We start from the raw sequence: 6,656 nt of genomic DNA, 5'->3' as shown, positions 1-6,656 counted from the left end.
AAGGAGAGAATATTACTTATCTCCTACAAAGTAGTACTTTCTAGATCCCTGAACAAACAGTATCATACGTGCAAAGAAGAATTCATCTGCTCTGGTGCTGTGCTAGAATCTAGACTTGGAAAGGTCCTTTTTGGTGGACATGAATCGTTCCCCCGCCCCCGTTGTACGTTACTAGTGCGTCTTGTCACAATGGGACTTCAACGCTTCACTTCACTTCTCTTGGATAGAATGTGCCACGGCCTACAAATTGCTTGGAAGATTGTTTCCATTCTCTACTTATATCCCATATAGTAAAGTCAGGAGGAAGAAGAAGAAGAAGAAGAAGGAAAAAATAGATGGGTGGAGCACTTCAGAAGTGCAAGAGAGCTCAGGGACCACGCAAGCCTGGAGGGAAAGGGAAGGGCAAGGTCCAAGGGAATCATCAAATCAGAGGTGAGCGAGCCACTCCTAGTGGCCATGTAGTTGCTGACATTCTTTTCAGGCACACTTCAGGCTCTAGGCAAAGTCTTGGGGTGCCTAATGGCAGCTGTGCTTGCTCCCCCCATTCAGTCTGGAGGGTCCCAGGTTTATAAACTGGGAGTTGCTGGTGGTGGATCTGCTGTGGGGCCACCTCATGGCTTGTTCTTTTTAAGATCATTCTTGGTTTGGATGGTTTAGCCCAGTCCTTAGATTATTAGTGAGAAGTAGCTTCTTTTTTTTTTCCCCTTTACCTTTTGCGGTACCCATGTCTGTATTGTAATATCAGAATTCCCCCCCGCCCCCATCTTACATCTGCAAGGTAACGGGCCAATCACAGGACACCCGTTACACCTGCTCCAGCTCCTTAGGGAGTGGTGGACCTTGTGCTTAAAGGTCAGGGGACCTGGGTTCTGCCCCCAGCTCCCTCACTGGCTCCTGGTGTGACCTCAGGTGAATTAGGTTCCTTCTGTGCCTCTTTTCTACCCCCCCCATCCCTACCCCGCCCCAGTTGGAGGGGCTGTACTATGAAGGAGCAGTGTGCAGCATCTGCCGCTCCCCCAGGAGGTAAACGGAGGTGAGACCCACCGCTGGGTTTTTAGGGGTTGGGGAAAGGCTGGCGGAGGCAAATTCTCAACAGGAGAGAGCGCTACATTTACATACGTTCCTCTCTGCTTAACCCGACTGAGACTTGGCCCTTTTCTCCATCAAAGCCACTTGCCGGCTGTTACCCAACATCTCGGAATCCCCCAGAAGAGGGGGCCAGCCAAGAAGCAGCAGCACCCGCTCACGCACCAAGAGGGAGCAGGCCACCAGCCACGATTTTTTTTTTCATTTTCGTGCCAGTCTCCTCACGATGCTGCATCCAAGGATGCCAAAGGCCTGAACGTTATTGCCCCAGGTTTCAAGGTTAAACTCCTAAATCCATGTTTAGCACCTACCAGAAGTGGCCTGTGGCTGCAGAGGGAGTTGTGGGTGCCTGCGCTTTGGAAAATTGGGCCACCAGGCCTCATGGTGGTTTTCTCTATCCACTGACCATTTCTAAATGTGACTTTTTTTTCTAAAGCTCTGCTCTAGGAATTTTTGTGGGGAAGTCCTGTGCTATGTAGGAGGTCAGACTAGAGGTTCACAGTGGTCCTGTCTGGCCTTCGAATCTATGGATTTAAGAACCTGACTGTAGTCAGCCAGGTTTGACAGTCTGGGCCCCAATGGGTGGGCATAAGAGGCCACGCGCACAGACCTCTGGAGCCTTTCAGAGTGGAAATAAACCTGGCTTTGCCCTTTCCTCTCATGGGTTTGGCAGACTTTCTGTTTGCCCTTTGGAGACAAGCGCTTTGTCCTATTGCACCAGGCAGGCATGGCTAGTCCCTGTGCACACTGGGGCTCCCACAAAGCAAATACAACCATTTTATCTGGGTATCCCCTCTTCTGCAACACTGCATTAAAAATGCTTCTCTACCTGGCCCTGCCCTTGGGAAACGTATCCAGACAAGATCTTGTGCCCTGCTAATGAAACTCTAACTTCATTGGCTCATGACAGCCTTGGCCCTCACTTAAGAACATAAGAATGGCCATACTGGGTCAGACCAAAGGTCCATCTAGCCCAGTATCCTGTCTTCCGACAGTGGCCAGTGCCAGGTGCCCAGAGGAAACAAACAGAACAAGTAATCATCAAGTGATCCCTGTTGCCCATTCCCAGCTTCTGGCAAACAGAGGCTAGGGACACCATCCTGGCTAATAGCTATTGATGAACCAATCCTCCATGATGGATGCTCAAAGGCAGTCTATGGAGGAAGCAAAAATCCAGCTTGGAAGAGATCGTCATTTAGCACAAATGCTGTACCCGGTTGACTCTGCAGAGGGAATTGAGGTAGATGCAGTTCCTTGTACCGTGATGTGGTTGCTGGGGTGGGGTCAGCTTTTTCCTCCATTCCTAGACAGCTCTCAGGAATCAGCTTATCTTGACACTCCTCAAGCTAGTTGAGTTGGACAGGGACAATTGTCCTTGCTGGCGTTCCCTGGACCCGAGAACGCCATACAGAGCAAGCAGTTGAGCAGACAGCAGTTTCGTATCTCTCCGAGCGGCCTTTAAAAAGGGTCTATTGCAATGATCTCTGGGATGGGAGACGCTCTCCATCAGTCTGCCCCGTGGAGGCTGAAGGTGTAAGAAGCAGGTTTGATTTCCTGGCTGGGAGCAGGGCCTGGGAAGTCTCTGGGTGTTGCCTGGTGAGGTGGGGAAGTGTTAATACCGCCCAAGAAGAGTGTGGATGCTTTCTAGTGCTTGTACTGAATTCTGCTGCCTTGTAAGGAGTGCAGCGCACTATGTGGGGTTGGGATGGGATTCAAGGCTATTGCCCACCTGATGAGCAAACGTGGTACAGTCTGGGCAGGCGGGGTGGGGGGAAGGCGAAAGCCATGGTACTCTGACAGCTCCCTTTGTTGTCTCTAGCAGTGAATGACATTGGAGGCTGCCGGGAAGGGGAGCTGTGTAATAGGCAGTGATGGCTGTGGGAGGGAAAAGTCAGCAGCTGGTGCTCACTGGCTGATCCATTACCCAATCAGTGCCCCCCCAAGGTGTGTGCTGGTGATAGAAGTGACGCTCATCATGAAATTGTGCCGAGTTTGAAAGCATTAACCCCTGTGCGATTACTCCATCCTGCAACCGAAATTCCTCCTGCTGTTTAAAATGGCTGCTGGTGTGCTCCATCCTAGAACTAGCTGTGTTCCAAGGACTGGGGAACAATAAAATCCCGCTGTGACGTCATCTGGGCTGGAAGCGGCCATATGCACATACGTTACTTTTTTCCACCCCTGTCGAATACCTGAATTTGTGGTGTAAACATCGAAGGAAGTTTGGATTGCAAAGTGAGCCATGTGCGTTTGTGCTCTCGCCCTGCAGTTGCTCACCTTGACTGACTGGTTCTTGAGAGATGGTTGCAGTTAGATTTTTCACCTTCTGTCCTGTTCCTGAGTTCTCCCAAAGCCTTCGCTGGCTTTCTAGGGCAGCCCACAGGCCGCTAGGCCAGTTCTTGGCTGAGCCATCCCCATGACGTGCCTCTTTGCTTCTCATTAACTATTCTGGTTCTGCCCACGTGGTCTGCTGGTTTGCAAGGAATGTAAATCCAGCATCTGTCTGTCTGGAATTTAAGGCTGAGTCATCCAGCCATGATTCACACTCCCAGAATTAAATGCCATGTTGCCTTTTGAGCTTTTCTCCCCCCATCGCTTCTACAATAATATGCAACAACACCCTGGCAACGCAGTAAATGGCAGGCTGTGGTTTGGACTGCATCCTGTCGGCTGCAAGGCCCCATTGCCCCCACGAGGTGGAGGCAGAAGCAAAGCTAAGGAACTGCAGTGGAAAAGCTTCACTGAAAATGAATCCTGTTGAAGTACAGGTTTCGGAGTAGCAGCCGTGTTAGTCTGTATTCGCAAAAAGGAAAGGAGGACTTGTGACACCTTAGAGACTAACACATTTATTTGAGCATAAGCTTTCGTGAGCTACAGCTCACTTCATCGGATCCGATGAAGTGAGCTGTAGCTCACGAAAGTTTATGCTCAGATAGATTGGTTAGTCTCTAAGGTGCCATATGTACTCCTTTTTCTTTTTGTTGAAGTACAGTACTCAAGGGGTACGGCTTTGTGCCCTCTGGGTTTTGATATGGATCAATGCAACAGTGGCTGCAAATCCCCCTCTCATTGGCCAAGTCTATGACTGGATTCTCCTTTGCATTTAGGGTTCCTCCCTCCACCCTGGGACTAATGGGTGAAATCCACCCTGTGGTGACCTCTTGTCACAAGGCTTTCAAGCCAGCCCCATACAGTAGAGGCTGACAGTTGTTCCCAATTTGTGTTCCCCGGTAGAAGTGCAGTGAGTTGAGTGAGTCTGAGCCAAACTCCTAGTGGGCAGGTACCATCATCAGGCAACTGTTGGGATTATTATTAATATAGGATACTACCACGACACCCCTTTAACCCGAAATTCCTTTAGTAAATCTTAAGGCCAAATGGCACTTCTACAATTGCTCTAAACAGTCTAAAAATCCTAAATATTAAGCAGTGTGCTATATAAAAACAGTGACAAAACACTTATAAGCATTGGATTAAAAATAGTTACAAAGGGGCTAAACCCCTTTCGGGCTTAGGCCCACATTGGTTGGCTCCAACAGGGGCAGGCAGGTGTCATGTTCCGGTTTGCAATCCAGACCCGTAAGAGGTGGTCACCACCTGCCCTGTAACCTGGGCTGCCTTCAGACATTGGGTCACAGCAGCCATTAGCAGTGTCATTAGGGTTTACCTTTTTTATACCCTTTTAACAAACAAGTGATATCCTTGCCCATTACCAGACCTTAGCTAAGGCCAGAGGAAGTGAGGGTTTTTTTGTAATATGTTAAACTTATTTACTACAACTGGTAGCCAATTAACTGTGTTTTATTTCTATTTCTTCAGCCCAGTCCTTAAATAAGATAACCCTGGTATTTCAAAGGGTCACACCCACTTTAACACAGCTACTCTTCTTTCTCCTGATCTCTTTCTGGTCCCTATTTGCTTTGGGCGTATTGCTCATGCTAATGTCCCAATTCAATTCAAAACCATCATTCACCCAAATCTAATGCGGGCTTCTGTGCCTACAGCAACCCCCTGCAAGTAGCGCTAGCCCCATCCCCCAGCTGTAGTCTCAGCAGAAGGATCCAGATGGAATGGGCCATGGAAGCTAAGCTACCCGTTTCCCAGCTGTCCCTTGAGGTCTGGAGTGGGGCACCAGGGCTGGGGGGAGCTCACTGTCTGGCTGCTCATGCTGCATCTGTTCTTGGTATTAATCCCGCGTGGTGCAGTTGTTCCAGACTCCGAGCTGGACAGCAGATGGGTAAATAGATGCTTGCAGGGCAGTCAATCTGGCCCCTTTCCCCAAGGCCAGGCTTTCAGACTTGCTACTTTGGGAAATGCATTTAAACAACGGTGCCTCCTTCCCGTGCAAAGCAGGGCTGGGCCTGGGGTCAGGGTTTCCGGTTGCACCAGCTGAGCCTGAATCAGGAGGACTGCCTCTTTAAATCTGGTGAACTTCAAGCTGCCACCTGGTTGAGTTGGCTCTCTCTTCCAGAGCTCTTCACGGGGGGTCTCCTGGTGCCATACCACCGCAGGGATGCTCAGTTCTGGTGCCCGAACCGGCAGATCTCAGAGGACGGGTTGGGAGCAGGCTGATCCTCAGCTTCCCCCTCCCTTTGGTCTGCCAGAGCTTCATTGTGTCTGCTGCCCCCCAGGTCATGCTGCAGGATCTATCAGCCTTTCCTGGAGGGGCTGCCTGTGGCTGACCTGAGTAGGGGAGGCCTTGCTTGCCGTGGGAGGGATGGTGAAAGGCTGAATGTTGGGGTCTGCAGTGGTTGCATGTTTGCCCAGGTGTTCTCGAGAAGGGCATTTAACATAGCCAAGCAGTCAAGCTGGGAGGGACTCCATGTGTCTCTCATTTCCCATCCCCAGAAACGAACAATGAAGTCCCGTGAGAAATGAAGTGAGCGAACCCCTGCTCCCCATAGCCTGGCTTAGGAGTGGTTGTACTGAGCAAGGGAGGGGGGGAAGATGATATTCCCCAGGAAGTTCTCAGCTCTCCGTAAGGGCTCCATCTTGAACAGCCACTAAGGACAGGCAGAGAGAACAATGGCTCGCACCCATATTCAGAGCCTCTGGTTCCCTATTAGAGCATTACGGGCCCCTGGGAACAGAGGAGTGTCTGGCTTCAGCTGGAGTTCCCCAGGCTGGCCCAGCCAGGGGTCTGAGCCCTGTGCTAGAGGTGATCTGCCTTACGTATCACAGAATGAGGTGCCAGGGTAAACTGAGGTCCCTGACACATGGAGGGTGAGTCTGCTTAGGGAACAGCCTCTGATGATCTAGTGCTTCCCTCTGTGACGTGTCTGGGTCATGGATCGATCCAGCCCCGCCCTGTACTCTCGGCTAATACTTTGCATGGCTGTCTGAAGCCACATTGTAAACTGCAGTCCTGCAGTGTAAATCTCCTGGCTGGCTCTGTGGTTGGGTCTTCACGTCCCATCAGAGTCTCTCCATCCTCCAGATCACCATGCAACGCTAGCTCCATGTTGACCTTCCATTGTTCCTCAACTGGGGAGAGTGCTGCTGTCCTTCTCAGAGGCTTTGGCTGCCTAGCAGGGGCTCGCTGGCCTAGGGGAGAGCTCATTAGCACTGGA

Source organism: Caretta caretta, chromosome 10 (assembly GCF_965140235.1).
Source record: "Caretta caretta isolate rCarCar2 chromosome 10, rCarCar1.hap1, whole genome shotgun sequence".
Lineage (NCBI taxonomy): Eukaryota > Metazoa > Chordata > Testudines > Cheloniidae > Caretta > Caretta caretta.
This window is presented reverse-complemented; position numbering follows the sequence as displayed.